This window comes from Zonotrichia albicollis, chromosome 1 (assembly GCF_047830755.1).
Source record: "Zonotrichia albicollis isolate bZonAlb1 chromosome 1, bZonAlb1.hap1, whole genome shotgun sequence".
In the NCBI taxonomy this organism is placed as follows: Eukaryota; Metazoa; Chordata; class Aves; order Passeriformes; family Passerellidae; genus Zonotrichia; species Zonotrichia albicollis.
Window position 1 is genome coordinate 83297405 of NC_133819.1, and position 25721 is coordinate 83323125.

General features: G+C 37.6%; 1 long non-coding RNA gene across 4 annotated transcripts in view; it reads left to right on the plus strand.

The window, feature by feature from the left end:
- LOC113458906 (uncharacterized) overlaps positions 1-10566 on the plus strand; it is a 35223-nt gene extending 24657 nt beyond the window's left edge. For 2 of the 4 annotated variants that reach the window (XR_012581291.1, XR_012581292.1), the window contains exons 8-9: positions 1577-1690; positions 3493-10564. This is a non-coding gene — a long non-coding RNA (uncharacterized LOC113458906). Of the gene's footprint in view, positions 1-1576; positions 1691-3492 lie in introns of all 4 variants that reach the window. The other 2 variants (XR_012581294.1, XR_012581290.1) reach the window with 2 other exon arrangements.
- The last annotated feature ends 15155 nt before the right edge of the window (positions 10567-25721 follow it).

The window sequence follows — 25721 nt, forward strand, 5'->3', positions numbered from 1 at the left end:
TTAATGACTTTTGCTTTATTTCAGAAAATGCATAATGCTATTGATTCAGTTTCCTACCTCAAAAAGGTACTGTGTAAAAAGTCTGCTTTTTAAAAAGAAAGAATCTGATACGAATACTGATGATTATTAAAGTTAGAATAAAGGCATTTTGTTCCCAAAGATCCTATGGGGGGAAAAAAAGCACATTATATAAAAAAATATTGTAAGAAATAGCATTAAAATGGGTTCCAGTATTCTTTACTAGGCATTAGTAGTGTACAGTACAAAAAGATTTTCCATTTGGTTGTATCAGGCTTGATGAATAGATGAGGTAGTAAACTGAATGGAAAGAATTTTATTTTTCCATGGACCTGCTCTTCTGCATGCCTGTACCTGAGAATAGCACATCAGAAAACAGCCCTAAGTCTGACAATCTAGACTGAAATGCTGAGTATTTTCAGATCAGGATATAATTATTTGGAAACTGTTCAAGAATTTGGTATCTACTGCTGAAGAAGTCAGGAAGAGAAACTTGGTTTAAGACTGTAAGAAAGAAAAGATTACATCTTTTCTTTGATCACTCTCTTTTGGGATCTTTATTTAAACAAGTACATCAAGTAAAAAAAATTTACATACTACACCTCCATCCTTCTAAATTAAAAAATAGTTCACAAAATCTTTTTAAACATAAATAAATCTAAAATCACCAAAAACCAAACCAAACAAACGAAAAACCAAAAGAAACAAAAAATCAGAACAAAACGAAAAATCAAAACAAAACAAATCAATAAAACAACCGCAGACACGAACAGTTCTGAAAAAATTGAAAAATCATTTTATAACAGTTCATGGTTCACATGCCAGTGTGACAAAGGGGCAACAATTTTTTGTTCTGAGAGAAAGAGTGAATTAGAAAAATAAGTTTTATATATATAGGAAAACTGCTATAAAATATCTATATGCCTTCTTATTGTAGCTGGAAAATTCAGCTAGTTGAGTTAGAATATGCAGAGATTAAAAATTAATACTCTCCCTAAAAACTAGAGTCAGTGGAAATAGCAGAAGGCATCTGGGACATTTCATTAATTATTTGTTCAGCAGTTATCTTCAGCTTAATGTATAAAGACATTGACAAAGATTGTGAGCCAAAATATGACTTGTTTCTGTTCTGCTTCCAATCAAATAGATGTTTGGTTCCTTTTTCTCTTTTCTTGTTTCACACTGATGCTTCTCATTAGGTGTTAGCCTTGATCTATGTATGTCATCTGGTGTACATGCTCTGCCATGTAGATGAGGAACTCCACTGTAATTTACCATGGTTAGTCATAATGTAGAACACAACAACTGGAAATAGCTTCCATTTGGCAAGGCACATTCTTCAGCAGTTTAAGCATTTGGGAATTGTTACCAGAAATGCTGATACCATTCCCCCAGAAAAATAACTTCTGTTATCTGTGTAATATTTTGGCTTGTATTTTAAATTCTTCTGTATGTTGAAGGTGACATACTATCATGACATATTCTGCCTTTGTTTTTTAAGACCTTAGCTATTTTTCACCTTGTTCTAATTCTGGGTTATACATTTGTTGCTTTACAGGACATGGAAATGCTGTGTAAGAGCCTGCACAGATCTGAAGAGTCAAGAGATAAGCCACAGTGAAACATGGAATTCCGCCTCTGTACTTCAGTAGAAAAATTAACTGCAAACATTGTAATGTAACAGTTTTATTTTTCCAGATTTTTTTTGGGGGGGGGGGAGGTGACTTTTCAGAAGTTTTTTGGCTTTTTTTAAAAATAGTGTCATCTCACAAGAGCAAAGGAATGCGGTTTGCCAGCTGGGATGTAATGCTTTCATCTTTGAAACCTGTTTCAAAAGCATAGCTTAATTCAGACATCTACTGATCAACAAGCCACTTCTTAAGAGCAGAGTTGCAAAAACAAATCTTTGTTTTTATTTTCTATAAACAGTGAAAGTGGATGAAGGAAACGGGTTAAGCAAAAGAACATTTCTGAAGCATGTGAAGGAAATTGCTCTAAAGATACACTACCTTTAGCATATTTATCTTCTGATTTGAAAATCAACTGTGAACCTGATATTTTATCAGACATTGGGTCCTGGAGGATGAGAGCAATAAAACTGCAGCTCCTTAGTTTAGGTAAAACATCAAGGTCACTTCAAGACAACAGAAGAAATGAGAAAGACTGAATGGCTTTGGTCATGACCATCAGAAATCTGCAAATGCCAGGAGATTTAATTGAGGTGTTACTAGAGACAAACCAGTTTTATTGATCAGTAGCTACTCAGAAAGAACGGAGTCATGAATGTAAAACCATAAACCTGATGGCCGCACCTCTGCAGAGAGTGCATTTCAAGCGGTTCATGACAAATTGTGATTGAAGAGAGAGAGGTTTGGGTTTTTTCACTTTGCTATCAGTTCACAAGGCATGATATAAATCAAATTTAATATCTTCAGTACATTTAAAAAGACAAGGTGGCTGTTGATCCTCTAGTCCAGAAATTTCTCTGTGTTATATGTCAGTACATGCCTACAATTGTAAGAAGAGGAAAGGGGAATCTCAAATCTAGCTTATCTTACTTTAGGTTTCTAAATCTCTGAAGTTCAAATGTGCCTGGATCATGTTCTTTTTTGATTTATGACTGTGTAGGTGGGAAGGTACAGCTACTCTGAAATTCCACTGATGATTCTGGCTTAAATTTAGGCTTTCTGAAATAAACGGATTTTGAATCAGGCCAATTTCTAGCTGATGATTTTCAACAGCTGTGAAAATAGAACAACTTTAAGACAATAAGAGACAGATGAGAAGGAGGACTCAGGGCTGCCTTATAGCTATGTCCAAACTGAAATAAGAATAGCTGAATATCAACAAATACCAGTCAAATATCACTGTCCAGTGGAAAAGAAGATTGGCCTCATTTTCATGAAGGGATAGGAGTACCCTGAAGCCAAGTAGAGAGATAGATAGCTGGGCTATGAAAACACAGAGATTTTATCAGTTATTTTAATGTTTTTAATTCTGCACAGGTTGAGTACTTTCTCTGCAAGACAATACATGCCATGGGAATTTAAGTACAGGTTACAGAGTAGAAGGTTTTTCAGGCTCAGGAAAGAGAAAATATTTGTTCCCTATCTTATATATTCCCTTATTTTTCAACATGGGTAGCTGCTATTCATACCAAAAAAAAAAAAAACCACCCCAAACCCTTCTTTGATATCACAATTCAGTAACCTTTATATTCATATATAAACACGAAGGCATTTCTTAATTCTTCATTCAAGAACTGCAGTATTTAAATTCTGCAGGTGTCAGGAAAGATACTCTTTTCCTCTGGTCTTAACATACCAGTTGAACAGTGGGATTTTTTCCCTAGTTTCCTCTGAACACTGGCTTTCAACTTTGTGACAAGAATGCATTCTCTCAGCCACAGGACTTATACAGTTGGTAGTGGAGCAGCCATGTCTCAAGTTACCAACAAACCTGTTTTTTTCACAGATATTTGGGATACAGAATTAGGATGGCAGAAAACACGGCAAAGGTCATGCCAGCCTAGGCTCTGGGACAGGATCTCTCATCACAAGATCAACAGCAAAGCCAGGCGCTCCAGCATCCCAGTTCTCAGCTCTTTCAGCCAACTTGACTTCATCAGGGAACTGATGTGGCACTATGAGTGCGCACACTTGAACAGCAACTTTTGTTTCAGCATTTGTCCCCTTAGTGAATGCCCCTGAAGATTAAAGCAGAATATTGAACATGGTGAGCTGTTAACCTGAGAGAAAGGACAGAGTTTTCCCCTTGAGCTGAAAAACGCAACCCTGAGTCACCCAGCAAATTTGAGACATGATCAAATTCCTGATCACTTGGATACATGGATGGTGCTTGAAAATTATTGCTAGACAGAGGTTATGCCACGGCTCTAGGAGAGGCAGAAAAGTCAGCCTTGGAGGATATTCTGTCTGCCATATGAGCCATCACTTACAGATCTGTAGTTCAAGGGGATTTAGCTTGTCTTCTCACAGTTGCTTGAAGTGCATGAACAGGAAATTTCCGTGGTTTCAATAGCAACTGCTGTGTGGTGCGAATGGCTCGGTATTTCAAAACATTTTCATTGTGAAATACAAGCCCCTCAGGTCTTCAAAAATTTTGTTTATGAGGATTAAAGCCATAGAAACATAGAATATGCTGAGTTGGAAGGGACCCCTGAGGATCATTGAGTCCAACTCCTGGCCCTACACAGGAGTGTCACAGGTATCACACTATGTGCCTGAGAACATTTTCCAAACCTTTCTTAAATTCTGTCAGGCTTGGTGTTGTGACCACTTCCTTGGGGAACCTGTTCCAGTGCCCAGCCACCTTCTGTGTGAAGAATGTTTTTTTAATATCCAACCTAAACCTCCTATGACATAACTTCATGCTGTTTTTCAAGTCCTGTCACTGGAGAGAGGAGTGAAGAGATCAGTGTCTGCCTCTCCTCTTCCCCCACAAGGAAGTTGTAGACTGTGATGAGATTTCAGTCTCCTCTGGAATGAACAGACCAAGTGACCTCAGCACTCTTCATACAGCTTCCCCTCAAGGACTTTCACTATCCTTATTGCCCTCCTTTGGACACTCTCTAACATTTAATAGCTCTTTTATATTGTGGCTCCAAAACTGCACATGGGACTCAAGGTGAGGCCGCCCCAGCTCAGAGCAGAGCAGGACAATCCCCTCCCTTGCCTGGCTGTGATGCTGTGCCTGATGCATCCCAGGACAGGGCTGGCCCTCCTGGCTGCCAGGGCACTGCTGGCTTATGTTCAACTAGACACTGACCAGGACCTCCGTCTTGTTTTCTATGGCACTGCTTTCCAACATGCCATTCCCCAGTCTGTCTGCACATTCAGGGTTCCCCTACCCAGGCACAGAACCTGACACTTTTCAGTGTTGAACTTCATAGCGTTGTTGGTGATTGCCAATCTCTGATTTGTCAAGATCTCTCTTCAGGACTTTTCTGCTCTCAGGGGAGTCAACAGGTCCTCCCAATTTAAACGTCCCTGGCAAATTTATTTCATATTTGTTCAAGTCCAGTGTCCAAATCATTAAAGAAGATGTTGAAGAGCACAGAGAACCAAGGATAGGGCCCTTCAGAACCCCACTAGTGAAAGGTCATCAGTCTGATTTCACCCGATTCTCTGTAACCCTTTGTGCCCAGCCCATGAGCCAGTTGCTCACCCATTGGTTATATTGGTGCTGACAATATACAAGAGCTCTGTTATAACTGTTTTTTATTCTTGGAAGCAAGAACTAGAAGAAAGATGAATGTAACAGTGTTACTTATCTCTGATTTTACTAATTGGAATATTAATTCCCATGAGTAACTTGGAAATTTAAAAATACCTTAGGTCAAAGTAGTATTTGCATAAGAACAAAGACAGCAACAATCACTTAGATTAACACAGCATAAGGATATATTTTTTTATTAGGTAGCCATTTTTAAAAATCTGAATATATATTTCTACATATCTCTTAAATATTTAAATACACTTAATAAGTATTTCTATTACATCTTCTAAGAAAATCTAACACCGTTTAGATGGAGACAACCAATTCTCATAGTTTCTTTTAAAAAACAAATGAAACAAAAGCACAAAACATAATTCTTGCATCAGGTAAATCCATCATAATCTTGGGAAACACATTTCTGGCAGAATGCAGGAGTTTACCAGTCTGAATTCTTGAATGAGATTATTCTCTACAACAGGGTAGAGTTACTCTGCAGTAATTGAGTATCATTATATAAAACATGCTGAGATGCTCAAAGTTGTAGTATCTACTTAATGAACCAATTTACATAACTTGCTAGTTTAATGTAAGCGTCACATATAATTTCATCATCTTTCTTCCAGTTGAGCTGTCTCTCTAACTTCTCTTTTCCCAGTGAAAGTCCATTATCCATTAAGAAGATTAGCTAAATCCATTTTTTTGTCTGGTTTGGAAAAAAAGCTCATAAGGATACAACTAATCAAAATGTACTGGTATAATGAAAGTGCATTCTACTGTCTTTTATCTTGGGAAGTTTTATGGTAAGCTTTTTCTTTTGCCAGACATTTTCTTTACTGAGGTCTTTTGTTCTAAATTTGACTAAAACACCAATAATTCAAGCAAAGCATGATGGTTCGTCTCCATTTCTTCCTTGTTTGGCTCTCTTCTCCATTACGGAATCTGCCTATTCTGGGCAGGCTGTAGAGGAATGTCACACTCATTTCAGGTTTGGTGTGCTAGATGGAGAAGTGGGGCTAGAATCTGTGTTTCTCCCACTGTTCTGCACTCCTGTTATCATGCAGAAAACTAGAAAAACTGCAGGGTCCTGTTACCTAGTACTAGACAGTAAAATAGAAATATGTAGTTACAAATTCCTTTTAATGCCCAAACTACTGTTCACAAAATACACTGTATTTTTCTTCTCCATGCTTCTTTAACTAAAATTAAGATTTAATTGTATCAAATATGTCCAAAGTGAAAGTTTCAATAAAGCTATCTCCATTAATCTGCAACACCCTTGATGCATTTTGTGATGAGAACTGGAAAGGTCATGGCCTATTACTGCCTAGAGCATGACATACATGCATCCCAAAAACATGACATCCCAAGGGAAAATAAATTTGGATTATTGTGTTTCAGTGCTTATTCTGGATTTAACTGTTACAGGATCTGGCTTTTTTTCTTTGTCTTGTCAAAATTTGCCATTAGGTGACTGGAAACAACAAGAAAATCCATGTAGTTGAGTGCACTCAACTCAACTCTCCTCCTTTGGTCCCTAAGTCAGTATTCCCATGGAGTTCAGCTCAGCACTATTCAGTACAGTCTACCATAACATTTACATTTCAGAGGATGACTCATAGTTTAGCTAGCAGAAAGATAATCTGGTAGGTGAGTCCTTTTGCTGTAATGATAAGAAATCTCCAGACTCACCAGAAAGACGTTTGAATCAGATTATACTAGGAAGATTCACGGGCTCCAGCAAGTTCACAGCCCCAAGGCAATAACTTTTTTTTTCATCTGCTGGTTGAAGAAATAAGGAACTGATGGATAATTGCTCTTGCTGATCAGTCTTAGTGACAAACTTCAAGAAACAAATGCATTCCAATTACTCATCATGTTCTTCATGCACTCGTAGAAAGGGGCATAAGCACACTGTACATAGTAGAGAAAACCAAAAATTCCACTAGAATCCATATGAAAGTCACAATCAGACTTTAAATACCAAGACCAATGATTTTTTTTTTCCAGTTAGTACTCAAATCTTTAAAAACATCAGCTATACGTATAATTTTAGCACGGTTGTCTGTATTGCATTTGGAATTAAATGGTAACTGCAGGGAAAATTAATGAGCTGTAAACTGCACATGTATTTTTTGTGTTTTCTGTCTCTTGTTCTTACTGACCACTTTTGGAATTCATTACAGGTTTTCCTTATCTTTTCATGCTCTTCAACCCATTCAATTCCCTGTGTGAGCAGTACCTTGATATTTGTACGCAACTCCACCCCATGGCACAACAAGGTTTCTTCCAACTTTTGGAAATAATATTGTAGCTCTAGAAATTTCTTAAACAACACCTAATTCACTTGGTAATATGAATCTTTTCAAAGAAATATTAGCTACTCCTTTCAGTCTAACACTGTGATTTAAATCTCATCTATTTCTTATTCTGAAGATTTATGTAATCTGGATTGTGCTGGGACAGCTTAATGGTCAGATACTCGTGTCCTAGACTCTAAAGAGACAGTACTAATGGTTGTTTCAGAAGGGCTGGAAGTTCATAGGTATTCAAAAGCACATTTTCAGCTAGTATATTCTTCTAACAGCAATTGCAGAGGACTGCTAGGATTCCTGTCTTTAAAATGCATCAACTGAATCTACGGCAAATGATATTTACAGGCACACAATTAAACTGAACAAGGATCATGGCTCTGATGTCAACTGGCAAGACTTCAACAAACCCAGCCAAGCTGATTGAGAGGTGACCAACAAAAAAGTACAGTTTGAAATGGAAATTATGTCACCGGAGAAGAAAAAGACTGAATGATAATTGTGTTTTCCATTAAGAGTGTCTTTGAACAGAACAGGTGGAATTCAAATTCTGGAAGAGAAAGCAATTTTTGGTATTCAGATCTATGTATCTTCCAAGGACTTCACTGTTACGAAATGTCACAGGATTGGAAATAAACTATTACAGTGTGTTTCACTCACTGTGCTCCCCAGATCATTTACATTCTTGGAAAGTAAAACAATTTAGTTGTTCAGACAGAAACATGACAGAGTAAAGAATAAGAGCAACAGAATAAGCAGGATGGAAAAATTGGTATGAAATAAGTATGAATCCCAGCTCTATTCTGTCTTAGTAGAGACTCTCTTAGGGGATATTGGATCATATTCATTCTATCACTGTCAGCTTTACAGTTAAGATAGCTTCACCACTGGCATCAAATCATACTTTTCTAATGTACTGTAGGGCTTTGTGGTCAATCCTGAAGAGATTTTCCTTAAAGCTGCTTCTGCAGTCAGGTTTGTTATCGGTGCACTGATTTCACAAAGTTGATTGTTGTATTCCTGCAGACACATAGGAAATATTTCACCTCCTCTGTCCCAAAGGTGTGATCCCCATCTCACAGGTAGCAGGGCCAGGAGAAAAATAAATTCTGTGCATCTGACTGAGAACCATGGTTCAGAAGTTCTGTTCACCTTCTTCTAGAATAAAATCTTGTATCACCCTGCAGCAGCAGCAACCACTACAGCAGCAGCATCTGTTTCCAGAACATTTGCAAATCCAAGCTTGCAAATCTCAAAGCTTGTACATGGCCTTTTCTAGCTTGGCTGGTAAATTAAAGTAGGGGTTATTTTTAAAAGCTAAAATCTTTGAAGTGCTATGAAAAAGAGGCCCATATCCAGTCATATCTTCTAGTCTCCAATACATCCTTGGCCTTCGCATCATGCGTACTCAACAGGGCATATCTCTTCATATCTTTCTCTGGAGATGTTATTCTAACTCACAGATTCCTTCCTTCTGACTGGTAGTCAATCATAGAATCACATATTGATTTAATCTTAAATTAGATCATTTAGTTCCAAACCCCTGCCATAGGCAGGGACATTTTCCATTAGACCAAGTTGCTCAAAGCCCCATTCAACCTAACTTCAATTTTTATCAGCTTAAGGGCTTCACTTATCTTGCAGACACTCATTCAAACTTCGATTGACATTTTCTGGTATTTCCAAATGGACATCTGGTTGGATACCTCTAAATACAAGTCACCTACTAGAAGGCTTGCTACAGGCTAAAGAATTTTCAGAATCCAAAATTTAACATGCGTATCTGTATTGAATTTGTAATTATCAGTAACTGCAGAGAAACAGAATGACCTGCAAACTGCACAGGCATATTTTGTGTTTTCTATTTCTTGTCTTTACTGACAAATTTTGGAATGAATTAGGATTTTTTTAATATGCTATTGGACTCTTCAGCCTATTCAATTCCCTGTGTGAGCAGTACCTTGATATGCATATTTAACTTTATCCTATGACACAGAGCAAGATTTCTTCCAACACATTTGGAAACAAAACTGTTGGTCTAGAAATTCTGTGAGCAATGTCTGTCTTATAAATATGAATTTTATAAAAGAAATCTTAATTATTGCTTTCAGTCTAAGACTTTAATTTTTGCTTAATCTAAGTCTCATATATTTCTTATTTTGAAGATTGATGTAATTTAGATTATGTTGGAGCTGTTTAATAGTTGTGTCCTAGACTGCGAAGGCATAGTGTTAAAGGTATTTCAAAAAGGCTGGAGGTTCACTGTTATGGGAAAGCACATTCACAAAAATAGGAAAAGGACTTTAAATTGAGCTAAACTATTCCAAATCCTATATTCTGCTAACAGCAACTGCAGATAATTGTTTTAGAGTAAGATAGGACTTGAGGCAGCATGGTGTAAAAATGTTAGAACTGTAACAGCTGGCAGGTTTGGTTGGTAGTGCCTTGAGAATAACCTAACACAAGTTTAAGTAACCATTTTTTTGGTTTGCCACCTCTTGCCACTTGGCAGTAAGCAATGGAGAGGCAGGTATAATGAAAAGCAAAAAGCCATGGAGAAATAAAATCTGGCCAGCAAAATCCCCCCAAAATCTCTATTTGTGATTCATGTCCACCACAATGGCTGAACTCTGTTGTCCTGGTTTTCACAGGAATAGAGTTCATATTTTTTCTGTAGCTGGTGCAGCGCTGAATTTTGGATTCAATATGAGATGCTGAATAGCACACTGATGTTTCAGTCATTGCTGAGCAGCGCTTACCCTAAATAAAGGACTTTTCTGTTTCCCACACTCTGCCAATGACGAGGTGTACAAGAAACTGAGATGGAGCATAGTCAATTTTCCATAGTCCCATTTTCCAGGTCGGAAAAATGGATATTCCATACAAGAAAATGTCATGCTCAGTATATAAACTGTGTGAGTTAGCTGGAAGAGGGAACTGATTTCAATTCAGAGATGAAATTTTGGCATCCCTGAGAGGGTGGTTAGCAATTGTATTGTGCATCCCTTTTTTTTCAGCCTTCAAGTTGTTTTTCGTTTTGATTGTCAGAAGTGAGCAAAAGGCTGTGGGGTGCTTAGTTGCTTGCTGGAGTTAAACCATGACATATTTGAATTTCCAAAGGCAACTTGGCCATTTTCTTTTATCTAGTTTGGAAAGTTATTTCTTACTATCTCCTGATACAAAGGCTTTCCTGCAGAATGCCCTTCTGAAATAATTTATCTGAAATTTTGATTTGCTTTAATTGGTAGAAAATTATAGCTACATAAAATAATGTTGAATAAATTATTCAACATTATTTTATGTTGAATAGAGGATTTGTTGATGACCCGCAACTAAAAAACAAATAAAACAAACCACACTGTCAGTTTTCACATTTGAAGGCAACTGTCTAAAGATTGAACTTACATGAAGAGCTGCTCTTAGACGATTCAAATATGCCTGAGATGTTAATATACCTTGGTATTTTGTTGATTCATCAGCCTGGTTTTGATCTGAAACTGTGACTTTCTCATTTTATACATAGGATGATGAATTGACCAGGTTTTTAACTAGCCCATGGAACAGATTTGTTTTCTGCAGTAGACTTTGTTGAGGATATTAAGATACTGAATTGTCATGGTAACAGGAAGCTAGTAGTAGCTGATGTGATAGAGACATGGTTGTATTAACCTTGGTATCAATGTATACAAATGCATTAGATTTTGAATATTCTTGGTTCCTTTTATGAATAATATTATGAGGTAGTTTATGTTACATAGTAAATTTACAGTCCATGCATTAAAATGGGTAGTAAATTTCAGAGGAACAAGTGAGGATTTTTTAATATGTGGAGAATAATGCAATTTTGTGCAACTAAGAGTATATTTGACCAAATAGTATGGCAGACTTTGTCTGACATTGAATCAAAGTGGTGAATTTAGGAGAAGGAGTCACAAGATTTTGTGATCTCTACTTGGTGATACAATCATTTGCAGGTGTCTGAATGGATGCATAGAGGTTACCAGGACAACCATCAAACCATAGCCAAATTGCAAAGAGTGGATTCATCTCATTACCTTGCTGAAAACACAAAGTAGCAGAGACACTCAGGGACATGGGCTCTGTTTGGCTTAGTTCATCCCAGCAAACAGAGACACTCGGGGACACGGGGTCTGTTCTGCCTAGTTCATCCTAGGAGAGGATTGTTGCCTGCTTCACTGGAACAAAAAGCTTCAGACATGTCTGAGAGCCTCTTATCTCTCTACAGGAATTCTTCTTCTCAAAACAGGCAGAGGATGCACAACACTTGGCATAAGAAATGGCATTTTCCCACACTGTCGTTTTTAGCGTTCCCAGATACAAGGTCACTTTGAAGCTATTCCCTTGTCCTTGTCAAATCTTCTGGTTTTAAGCCTTTCCTCCCAGGAGCAAGTTTCTTTTTCTGATCACTGACATGCTCAACAACTCATGTACCTACTGGTTAAAATCTTCTCTGCTTCTTTCTCTCCCCTGCATAAAAGCCAGAAAATATCTTCCTACCTTTTCTTTTCTGGATACAGAAAAATAAAGTCTGCTTTCAACAGCTGTTCAAGATGCCATATGCTTTTGAAAGTAATGGTAGATAACACCCATGGCTGTGAAAATGGTAAATTCGGGGTGATAAACTTGTTAATTCAAGCCAGAATACATATGCAAGTATGTGCATATGTGCACATATGTGCTAAGCTAAGCTTGGTGGTTTCTTTGTGTTTGATGTTATGCCTCCTCAGAATATTTGGAACAGGAATCCTTTACCGGGTCCCCAAAACCCTCCTGGTTCTGCTCATCCAAAACCATCACCAAACACAGGAAATATGCCTTGCATTGATTTGTAAAGCAAACATCCATGTCTAAGGTAGAGAGGAAACAAATTAAAAATACATTAAAACTATAAACACTTTACAAAGAAGCTGTAAAAAAGAAAATTCCACACAACATATGTAAGAAAATGTACATAGCTTTATGCTACTTTTCTGAATTTATGATCCTGCATTGCTCTAGGAGGAACATTTTCTTGGAAAGTCTCTGCCCAAAATCTTTGCTTTGTTGCTCTGTCAACTCTTAGATGAGGACTCCCTGCTCTGTCCTAACTTCTTGATAAAAGACAGTCTTGCATTCATCTCTTGGACTGCCAGTGCTAGAATTCCCAAAACTTATGGCAGCATTTTGACTCCTGAGGAAAGGGTGGAGCAGCATTGAGAGTATTAAAATTCAGGATTTCACTTTTACTGTCTCATAATGTCTAAGAAAACAGCAGTGTCTTTACTCTCACTCTATTAAACAATACTCATTCGTACTACTGAGGGTAATTGATTACTTTTATATAAGTAGTGCTCCTTCTCTTACAAGCACCTATAAATGTCCATCAATATACCAAATAATAATCTAGCCAATCCTGTAATTTGTCTTAAAATTTGCATTGCAAGTTCTTTTCCCTGCCATCCTCTACCAAATTTGAATTCTAAGAATCCAATAGGAAAATATTTTCTACTAGTTATGTGAAATTCTTGACAGAATCATGCAATCAGAGAATATTTTGAGTTGGAAGAGACCTGTCAAGACAACTGAGTCCAAATACTGGCCCTGTGTAGGACACTCAAGGAGTTAAAACATGTCCCTGAGAGCGTTGTCCAAAAGATTCTTTAACTCTGTCAGTCTTGGTGCTATGACCATTTCCCTGGGTAACCTGCTCCAGTGCCTGACCTCTGGGTGAAAAACTTTTTCCTGATATCCAGCCTAAACCTCCCTTGACACAACTTCGGATCATTCCCTCAGATCCTGTCACTGCTCACCACAGAGAATGGATCAGTGCCTGTCCCTCCTCTTCCCCTCATGAGGAAGCTGTAACTGCAATGAGAACTCCCTTCAGTCTCCTCCAGGCTGAACAGACCAAGTGACCTCAGCTGCTCTTCACATAGCTTTACTAAAAGTCCTTTCACCATACTTGTGGCCCTCTTTTAGATATTGTCTAGTAGTTTAATGGGGGTTTTAATATTGTAGTGCCCAGAACTGCCCCCAGCACTCGAGGTGAGGACACCCCAGCTCATAGCAGAGCAGGACGATTCCCTCCCTTGCCCGGCTGTGATGCTGTGCCTGATGCCCTCCAGGACAGAGCTGGCTCTCTGGCTGCCAGGGCACTGCTGGCTCATGTTCAACTCTCTGTTGACCAGGATCCCCAGCTCCCTTTCCACAGCAGTTGTCCCTTTCTCAAGCCTCTTTTTTATGTCTATGCACATGACCAGAGTTGACCTGTTCCAGGTGTAGAGTTGGGGGGGGGGGGGGGGTTGGGGGATGCCACTGAAATTTATCTTAAATATAAACACTTTCTATGAAAGGACATTAGAACAAATAAAATTAAACTAAAATATATGACATTAAAAAGTTACCCTTCTTGAAAGGGTATTTGCACATTTGCACAGAGCAGAATGGGAGCACAGACAGTTTAGAGATCTCAGTCAGTACAGAAATAGGCAACAAACTGAAAATCTGAGGACAGGTTCTGTCCTTCATCTTCTGAAAATTTTTTACCCAAATTTTCATGTGCACACTCATTTCCAGCTTTACGCTTTATTACAATGAGAGTCTTGCGTTGTCGTCATTTGAACAAAATTTCATTCTGTCTAGAATTCACAGTTCCTGCACATGCAAAGATGAACTCTGCTGAACTGACACAGAAAATCCAGAACCCAGAATCCACCAGACCTGCTACTACAATGAGTATTTAGTTTTCAGCGCTGTAGTGCTATGGATACATTGCATTGACATCATGTGAATAGATAGATTGCATAGGACATGCACAGGAGAAATTGATCTAAAACATGCTATTATGTACCATCTTCAGGAGCAATTACACGCTTTTCTGCTTCTAAACCAAAAGCAGAAATACAGCACCATCACTTCAGCTACCTGGAAAAATTAATATCTAATCTTTATTATTTGTTTCCAGATGATACCTCCTGCTTCTCTTCACCCATCTTGACTTGTTTTCATATTTATCAGCTATAACGGCTCTTTACTATCATAGGTTGCTTTGTATAGGATTTTCTCTTATGTTACAACTTCTACAGTACCTAGAATAACAGATCAATGTACCTGAGCTATTTATATACAAATACAAGTCGTTCTGTAAAATAACAATGATGCTTTTGTCATTTCTCCCTTTCCAAATCTAATTTTCAGAACTGGAGATGATGATGATGATGATGATTATTATTTTAATTGCTATTTTCTGCAGCTTAAAGTATTATTTATGTCAGCATGGGCACATTTCAGTATTTTATCAGTTGAAGTGCGCAGGACCATTTAGCAATGAGCAATTTGTGATTTGTCATTTGCTCAGTATTATTAGGAAACGGCAAGAAGTTTTGTCAATACAAAAGGCCATTGAGCAAAATATCTAAAGCCTCATAAATTAGTTCATAGCAAATCAGCTCTGATCTTTAATGGATTCGATTCCCACTTCATTAATTGTTAATTGTCTTGACAATAAAAATATCAGTTCAAATAACAAGAAGTGAATTACAATAACTGCTAAAATGCCTGTTCAGATAAGCATGAAAAAACATAAGTAACTTACCATGAAAATTAATGTAAAAATCCATTCAAAATCCATTGTTATAAGTATTAAATTAGAACCAGTTTTCTTCATGTCAGAAGAAAAATTATACTCTACAGAATATGCCTATAAGTGGAGAAAAAGATTTTTCTGCTAATAGCACAGTAAAAAAAAATTGTGATGATCACTTTAGTAGTTTTGAACATTTCACCTAATTTTCTACTGTCATAGTAATAAATATGTAATTGTGTGGAAGGAAAGAAAAAAATAGAAATTAATTAGATTTACAGCATACAGGCACTTTCTGCTGTTTTCTAATTTTTGCTGTCTAAAGCAGATCATGAAATTTTACAGCATAGTTGAGTTTGATGCTTTTGTGAAACAATATTTCCACTCCCTATCTAAGTGGAAAAGTCTGTATTAATGCCACACTTGGAGTGAGGATTTACTCAGTTAGAACTTCAGCATGCTTAATGTTATATTCACATAATAATACTTCTCATATACACTAAGTTAAACTACTAATAATTCTTTTGAATTCCAGTAAGAAGGTACCTTTTCAAATTGAACTGAAAGTTCAACTGTCCAACAAGGATACTGAGACCTTGCAGAGACAATAAACCACCATTTCAACTTGCTGCTGGAAGTAAAACCCTTCTTCTAGTGTGGCAAGATTGTTAGTCTAGTCCAGTTAGTGCAGTGTGAAAGCTTTCAAGATAAATTTAGAGTGAAAAGTTTCTCTCTTCTCCTCTCCTCGACTGTGACTTCTTAAAAAATAGGCATCCATTTAAAATATCATTGAATGTGGGGTGGCTGATGGCTCCTGCAGTGCAAGATACCTCCTAAGAGAGTAAAAATATATTACAGAACTTGTCTCAGAAGCCAGTCTTGAAACAGTCTTAAACTTTATAGCTCGTTTAGAAATTCAGTACAAAGGTTGTCCCATTCGTCTCCTTTCTCATTTTCCTTCTACAAGCAAAGCCATGTCTTCAGCATAGTGAACACCAGACTGTGACTCATATATTTTAATATCTTTGCCATTATAACTCAGATTTTCAGGTTGTCAGACTCATGAATAAACTGTAGCTGCAGCCTGTGAAGTTCCAGGAGAAAAGTTTTTAAGTTATTATTTTCATGCCACTTCAATTCTTAATCATACATAATCACTAGCTCCAGAAAAACATTTTGGCATCATTTTGCTGCTCAGACATCAGGTTACATTTGGAACAGAGCCCAGCATTTTCAAATCTCAGCATCCTTCCTGGGCACTACTCAGACACACAGATTGAAAAATGCAAACTATAAGGCGTTGTTTGTATTTCAAAAGTATTAATTATTCCCTTTTGCTCTTCATTTAAGAATGTGTCTTCATTTCACAGTGTTGCTCTCTTTCTGACTATGCCCTATGGGCAGATTTTAATTCCAAACTTAAATGCAAACATAGATGTAAAAAGAAGGTATTTATTTCTTCCTCTGAGGTCATGCAGTCCAATGCTCCACTGTGAGGCAATTACCAACTCAATCGTGCTAACCATGGCTATATCTGGATGTCTTCTAAACCTCCAAAGACAAAGAGAGATGAGCTCCTTTTCTGAACCATCACCAGTTCCAGAGTTGTATCACACCCCCTGTGAAATGGTGAGAGGGCATTAGACATATTGCAGGAGGTTTCAGGGTCTGAAGACCCAAACAGCTGACTTCAAAGAGCAGCTTTTGCTGCCAGTTACATCTTGTCCTAAAAGTGCATTTCTAAAGCAGCAACTGTAATCTAAAATGGAGGAGAAAGGAGATTTGCCATGCTATTTCTAAGGAAAACATACAATTTCAGGTATAGAGAAGCAACAAGTGTTTTAAAATTTTCATTTTCTTCTTCCCTAGCAGATTTTCTTTTTCATCGTATTACAGTCAGATAGGTCAGGCATCTGCATCCACAGTAGTAAAGACATTGCTGTATCACTGATATGGCAAACAATTATTTCAGTGCAAGCCAAGAATAACATTTATTTTGTTGATTTTTTTCTTACTGTCATTCATAGAGAACGGTTTGTATACTGACTAAGGGAAGAGCATAATTTATTTCAATGCATCTTTAGCATTATCTTTTTACTGTGCCATGTATGTAAAAGTTAGTGAAAAATGAGAAAGTCTAGGAAAGAGTGAGACGCACATCTGAAAGATATCCAGTCTGAGGTGTCCTGTTGGAGGTGTCCTATTCAGTACAGAATATGGGTAATAGGCAGATGATTTTTTTTCCTGTCAGTGGTCCATACAGAGCATGTATGAATGGGGAATTAAAAGAAGTCCCAGTTAACTTTGGAAGCACCACTGCCAGGCTATGTCAACACCATCTTGTGTGATACTTATTCATGTGATGAATCTCTTTAATTCTCTTCCACAGAGAAATCAATTTCAGTGATATTGACTGGATGAACTCAGACATTGCACAACAAGCTAGTAAGCACATCTGAATTAATAGCTTATTTGCAAGTGTCAAGCTGCAAACAGCGTAGGCATCATCCTTAGCACTGATCATGACTAGACATCATATTTCTAAAGCAAGTTTAATGTGTCTCTGGTAGCTGCTAACTGTGAAATAGTATTCTAAGCACATGCTAATAAAAATGCATGAACTCGTATGCTTTAAAATAACATCAATTTCCCTAGGCCTAGGGAAGACTAACACGCATAAAGGTTTCATATTTGGGTCCTATCCAGGATTTTTCCTGCCAAATGAAACACCACTAGTTAGGTTTTGAACTGTATGGACTTAAATTTGCCCTTAAATGAAAAAATACACTGATGACTGAAATATTTAATAGGCGATTTTTACAATTAACACAACATCCTGGTAACACTCCTCTGAGCAAATGAAGTGCTCATCTTCTGCTGGCAAACCTCCAGGCCAGCCCATGCAGCCCACCTTTGCTCTTTCACTGGCATATACATTCTACACTCACTTTTATAAGTACTGTTGTCTCATCCAGACATATTTAACAGCTTCTTTTCCTGTCATGAGAAACTTTATTTCAATAAAGGATAAGATTATTAGGTGAGGTGGTTTGGAGGAATTTTCAGGATCATTCTGATTCTGCAACGATTCTAAAAGGAAGAAGCAATTACTCCTATTCGGAGCCTTTTAGGATGTCTTTTCCACATTTGTTTTTCACCTATGAGCATATATGTGCCTCGCCAATGAAGACAGGACTATTTTCCTCCTTTCAGTGACAATGGAAGTCTAGTTGAAATTTAACCACCACCATTTTGATTTCTTTTGATTGCCTTGTCAAGCAAAAGTTCCCCCCTTCCATGAGTTTCTTCAGCTGCGTGGAAAACTTTTCCTGTGAATTTTGCTCTGAGAACAAGTTTGCATTACACTTCAGCAACTAGAAAGACTAATTTCATGACATAGCATCAATTGGATGTCAGCTTGGCAGCATTGCTAAGGTCTTTGAAGTTAAATGAAGAGAAAACAAGCCTCAATTTGGTGGTCTCTCAGTACCTCATGAGAGCAGACATTCAGTCACAGAATTGGGACAGATACCACCAGTATTGGGAACAAAACTAAGGCTTATGAACTGGAAGCACAGAACTTGAAGAATACTTTTTTAGAAGACATTTCTCATTATGAATAGAAGGAAAGAATCAGAGCTGACCTGGCAGCCTGCTGCGGGCTCAAATTGGCAAGCACTTCTGACAGGCAAGAATTTCACTGAAAAATAATTGTATGGGAAGAGGGTAACTGGTCTCAGTAATTAAGTTTTCTTCTGGGGTTCAACAAGTATTGTTTTTGGCTGCTAAATAAATTTTCTTCAAAGGATTGCAATTGCAGCTTGCTTTTTCAATGCCTCTGCACTAATAAATAATACCTAGTACTAAAAAAATAATAATGTTTCTTTATAATTCACAACTTTTCCCTCCAAATCAAGGCACTTTCTTCTACTTGGATAAAATTCAAAAGCACAAAATACTTTTCTGTGAAACACCCCTTCTCTTGGAACTCTACCTTTTATAGACCTTCCCTCTAATAGGGTCAATGCAGCTATTTTCTTCCCAAAGTGTAGTTTGCTTCTTTTCAAACTCTTCTGTAGACCTTCAGAGCTGTAGATCCTGAAATTAGTAGCAACTTCTAGGAAACCTAGTTATTATGTGCATTCTGGTTTTCATGTATTTTCCTTTTTTTTTTTTTTTTTTTGTACATACATTGTTAAAAATGCAAACTGTTCTCTCAATTTCCTGCAGGGACAGATAGAGCAAAACTTTGATACAAAGAATTCCTGTGACAGCAGGACTTACAGCAGAATACAGTTATCTGCTGTTACCTAAGACTTATCTTCATCTCATCGTTTTTATTTCAAATACAAAATGAAATAAAGTTTTGAATGCTAAAATTGTTTTTTGGGGATGAAAAAGAATTTGTATGTTTTCAAGGAAGAAATACTTGGCAAAAGGCAATGTAAGAAAACTTATTGAAGTCTTCCAGGTGGCATAAAAAGCTGCAAGACAATATTCAATGATCAATTCCATATTATTGTGAAATTCAACCAGAAAGAACATAAATTACTTCTATTTGTATTTAGAGTTCTGTTTGCTTTTTGGATCATGGGGAGCATATTTTTTGGTAATGAGTAAGCATTCTTAGTTGTTTAATGATTCTTTTTGAAATTGAAAAAACCCACAGGGCCAGAGGGCCTTAACATCCACTTCTTCAGTCTGGTTTTGTTTCAGCAGTAAATGAAGTAGATTTGAATTATTTGGATGTTTCCTCCCCATGGGGTATATAGTCATCTATTTTTTGAGTGTGCAAAGAAGTGACATCTTTGTCAAATTTGTGCTTTCACACTGATCTGTGCATGGCTGTTGCTGTTTCCAGAGTCCATCATATGAACCTTAGGACCACAGTGTGCTCATATGTGAAAATACATTTTTATTTACATAATCATCTTTATCTTGATATTGATATGAATGTGCAAACCTTGAAGAAAAAATAGTATTGTCATTCCAAACACCTCCATAAAGTGCAATCTTTTATTTCATTCAGGTCTTCAAAAATCTTCCAATCTCATCTTCAAAAGATTTCCATAGATGTATACATTTATTAATTCTGTTTGGATTTCTTTTATCAGCATATAATTTAAGGAAACTTATTAACTCAACTTTCTTATAAGAGTCTGTGGAAATTGGTTTAGGATCCCTTTTAGGATAGAATGTCCTAAAGTAATTATGTCTTGGAGGTATTTCTATTTTAGTCTTTTCCCATGACTAACATAATGCATATTTGATTAAACATTACTACGCATTTTTCTTTCTTCCCATGAGAGAGAAGTAGAAAGTGTGTGAAATCAAACTCACACCTCAGGATCTTATGTACAGTCCTACAGGAGCAGTGTAGGCCTTACATGTTTACTGGGGAGGGAACCCCATCTTGGAACTCATGGAGTTTGAAAAGTGTAAATTCTGGTTGCTGATCAAAATCTCAGTGTCCCACGCAGCTCTCTGACCAGAAAAGGATAAGCTGACACTTGTCTGTACATACAGAAGGATAATTCTTCAAAATAAACATGTTTGTTTGTCATTTGGGTCTTTTCTGATTTGCATAGATTTCCAGCTATGGTGTCCATAATTCAAGCACTATGAGATGGCCTTAAATCACAAGTGTCTCATTTCCTTGAAATGCTCATGAAAACCACTTTGTGTTTGATATCTATATATCAGGGAAGACTGCTAAGAAAAGTGAGGATTCTCTTGGCATAGCAGAGCTCACTGCTGAGCTGGGTAAGCAATCAGTCTGTGGAACCCATTGATACCAGCACTTGCTCTTCAGTAAGAGCAGTAACTTGCTTTCTTTCTTTCTTTACACCAAATACCTAACGTGAGCTAACGCGTTGCCATTTATTCACCTCTGTGAGAGAGGTGCTAGCACACAATAAGTAAACATCTCTTAGATAAGTTAAAAAGGGTTATTTCATCAAGGTCTGTAAAACCCCTCACAGAGCATAATGATTTTAGAGTAGAACATAATATAACAGTTAAGGCTATGACTTGATCCAACCACTGGAAGATGAAGGTAAAAACATTCAGTGCTGAAAAAAAGAGTTCTGGTTTCTGTATGTAGCTCAAAAATTATTTAGCGTGTATGCTAAAGTTCTATGTTTGCTGGTATTCAAATGCTCCAAATTGGTTTATAGGAAGGTAAAGACTCAAATTCTTTTTACTAGCATAATGCTTGATGAAAGTTATGTCAAGTCAAACTATGTAAATAACTCACATTATATAATTAGATACTGAACACATTAGTGCTGAACACATCTGATGTCCATAAAGACCCATAAGTCATTGTCGGATCTCAAGATTTCAGTCCTGAGATGCTGAGCCACTGAGACCCTGGGGGGGCTCGGGACTCCTGGAATGTTGCCAGAAGTGTCTGGTAGCTGGACTTTAACCCTACACAGGAGACGACAAGGATGAGGGCTTCACAGGGTGAATGGTGAAGGGATTAGTTAATTAGAGAGTGAGACACAAGGTTTAGGATTTATGTACAGGGGGGTTTGGAGGAGTAAGATGGAGGAATTGGGGTGTGTCCTGTCCTCCTTCTGTTCCTCTTCTCCTCCATCTTCTTTGGCCACGGTGGCACCTTTGGATTGGTTATTACTGAGAGTACACCGAGTTATAAGAGTAGATGGTATTGGGGAAAAATCATAAATATTGTACACGTCACAATGGGTATAAAGATAGGTGCCTGCCCCGGAGGGCAGAGACAGTGTGCCCATGGCTGACTGCTGAGCGGATCTTTGTTAGGCTGAAAGAACATCTTTTAGATAAACAATTAATAAACATAAAACCAGAAAGAAGAACTGAAGCCTCTTCTCGTCCTTCGACACGCGGGCTGCCCCAAGGCCACCCCCGGGCCTTCCAGGCCCCTCAAACAGCCGAGATAAACCGGACAAGTCATAAGAAAAATAAGTTTTTTATATTGATTGCTTACATAGTGTGATTAAAAATCTACTTTCCCAATGGATTCTTACAATTGGAGAAGTCTCTGACCGCATGGATTGATGCATTATGCTTAATCAAACAAAGAAAGGTTTTTTTAACAAAAGCAAAACATTCTTCCTTTCCTTCTTTCCTGATATCAAGGAAATATCAAGGAAAGAGCTTATTCCTGAGAATAAACAAAATAAAGATATGTCTCCTTTCATAAAATTTGTATTTGGCTGGATAAGTAAGCAAAAAAGAGGTATCGGTGCAGGTAGACAAAGAGAAGAGGTGTAGTTAAGAAATTAAGCTATATCTGCAGTGCCAGCTGTAGTGTAACTACATTTAAGCCCCCTGTTTGGGTTTTTGGTCATGGACATGTATTGACCCACCATATCTCTTCTGAATTCTTTTTCATATTTCAGACATGCTGACAGAAGCTTCTCATACATGCAGGGCACAGTCAAGTGAGGGGATTTTAAAGTACTAATAATACTGTTATGCTTATTTATTATTATGCACATACTCAATTCCAGACATAGAAGAATGTCTTTTTGAGTAGAAGTCTTTCCACTCACTCCTAGCAGGAGTCTTTTGTAGCTACTCCATTGCGACAATGTTCACTCTGGCTGTCCTTGCTAAATCTTTTCTATTAGGATTTATAATCTTAAGCTTTTGGTCTTAAATGCTAACACACTTTGTTAGTAAGAATGAGAAGGCAGTGTGTGTATGTGTATCAAACACACAAAAAAGGTGCGTCTGCCAAAACCTGATCATGTGTAGGAGAAAGACCACCATGAGCAGGATTTAATAGTAATGGGGGAACTTTAGAAACAAAGAATAATTCATCTTGAAAGCAGTATAAAAGAATAATGAAAATTCATAGCAGGAACCAGAGACCTTGGAATAGAAACAGCAGCCACCAAAACTTGGTTCAACACTGCCAGAATTTGCCCCACCAGGACCATCTCTTTGCTTTGGGCAGCAAGAACAAACTCCCTGTTGTGCAGTTGATGGGGCAGCAGCTCAGTCAGCAAAAACCAGGGGCACATACCTCAGGTTTGTCTGTGCACAAGAACTTATGAGGTGCTTTCTCACCAGCTGTGAATTAATAGGCTAGAGAAAGCAACACAGACACCTATAAGGCTGTAGCATCCATGCCTTACAGGACAAAATGCAAGCAGGGTAACCAGTGCTTTTGAAGGAGCAATGGTGCTTGTGAATCAGAGGATCCTTTGAGGATGACATGGGTGTGATGGTAGGTCTGTGAATATCTGTCTCTCTGTGCAGTTATGATAATAATTTTTGGGGACTGCTTATTAAAAAATATTTAGACATTTTTAGGTGCTTGATAGATTTTGAAAGTGTGTTGTATTGTGATTTATATGTTGTGTTACTGATATTGACCCTGAAAATGAAGATGTTTGCAGGTTTTGTTTATGTCATTTATAAGTCTATAACTTTTTTTCTGTCATGATTCAGTTTAAACTAAATAAACTGAGAAATTTTTTTCTATGACATAGTATTTCATCAATTTTCGCCTTAACTAGCTCTGAGGACATTTTTTCTGCGTTTACAGATGTAACTCAACATAATACTGTTATGAATATTAAATCTTTTCAACTTGTGTTACCAAACACCACATTGTTTGTATAGGTATGGTCCAGAACACTGTAATTACACCATGCACACTAGGAATATATGAAAGCAGCAGGGTCCTCATTCCTCAGGCCACCTTCTGTCCTTCATCAAAAATCTTGGAAGCCTATCCAATTGAAATTGTACTTGTAAGCTGATATACTTCTTTCTTTGGCTCCTTTTTCAATAATTAGATGAGGAGAATACAGCTGTCAGCCATTAAAGATAGATCAAAAATGTAAACATCTGAGAAAAAAAGTAAAAGTCTGCATCATGTTTAAGACTTGGAATGTGGAAATACCCTAAGTAATATAGGTGAAATGATTTATTTACATGAATTTCACAGTACCTAGGGCAATAAGTTACACTGGTTTAGAACTGGAGTCCAGGCAAAACTTTTATTTTTAAGAATCCCATCTTAGTTATAAACAGAGTGACTAATGATACAAAACACAATCACATACAAAGATATTAATGTAAGTGGTAATACAGGAAGAGGAACAGTAACCTCAGTGTATGAAACAAGGAAACATCCAATATGAGGAAGTCACCTCAACTTTAAGCATCTGTCACTCCTAGCATATAATTTTCCTAAGACACAGATGACTCTTTGATGGAAAGATTAGAAACATCTGAAAGTACTGATGAATTGGCTGGTTATTATGTCTCAGCTGAATGTCATTCTATTAATATTGGGTCTATGCAGCATATCAGTCTAAAGAATAAAAGTACTGGAGTTCCTGCTGAATAACAATCAGGTGTAAATTCCTTCAGGGACTCCAGATGACGTACAATTCTGAAGGCTGCTTTGTAATTGGAACAGTTCTTGAACTGCTTTTCATTTGCTTAGAGATTCAAATTTGTGTAGAATCCTTTACATTTCAAGCACAAATCCTATCCCCATATTTAACTTGTTCTAGCTTCCAGGTAAATAACCTGATCTTCCCAGTAAAAACAGGCCCAAATTATCAACCATCAGAAACACCTGAGAAAACATGATTAATATAATTTATGCATAATATTTTATATATCCTCATGCATTATTCAGCTTGCCACTGGCAATAGCTCTGTGCCTTCATTTCTGTGGTTTATGTCTCACCCTATCAGGTGGTAAAAGTCCAAGGAACAAAACTACAGAATCACTGAAATTTGGAATAATAGAAAAGTCTACAGTGGAAGGGATCTCTGGAGATTATCTGACTGAACTCTTGATTAAATCATCCACTGCTCTGTAAAGCACAGTCTTGTATATTTAAAGGAAGGGATATTCCATCACTTCTCTGGGCAAACTATCCCAACATATAATTGTTCTTACGGTGAACGAACTTTTTCTTAGTTCAGGTGGAATTTGCCTTGAAGTAACTTGCGCCCATTTCCTGTTGTCACTGTGGATCCTTGTGAAGAGAGTATCTTCACCTTCTCTGTAACTACCAGATTCCCCTGCGTCTCCTTTTTTTCCTGAGGCTAAAGTTTCTCTGACTGTTGTGGTCTCCAAGGCCGTGCTCATTTTGGTGGGCTTCATATGACCATTTCAAGGTTTGCAAGAACTCTTGAACAGCAGAAACCAACCTGGACTTCTGCTCGTTACCATCATACCTGTGAAAGCCTTGTTATTCTTGACACCTCTTGCCAGTTTTAAAGACACCTGAGCCCTGCCTTGCCCTTCTGGGCCACCACACTTGCTGAGACCCAGCTGAACAGCAAACAGAAAATAAGCACAGGCACATGCTGGTTGTGTGTGGAGCCTCTGCCCCATGGGTCCCTCTAAGCACATGATGAGCCCTGCGCTGCCCTGTCCCCCATTTTCTGTGTGGTTTGCTTACTTCATGAGTGTAGCTGCTACCACACATCCACTCTGCTCTCACTACAAAGTTTAGGAAAAAATCAGTGCCTATTTTTCTTTCCCAGCTGATGCCTTTTTATATATACGATCTTTCAAACAGTGGAGTAATTCTCAAGCACCAATTTGCTGG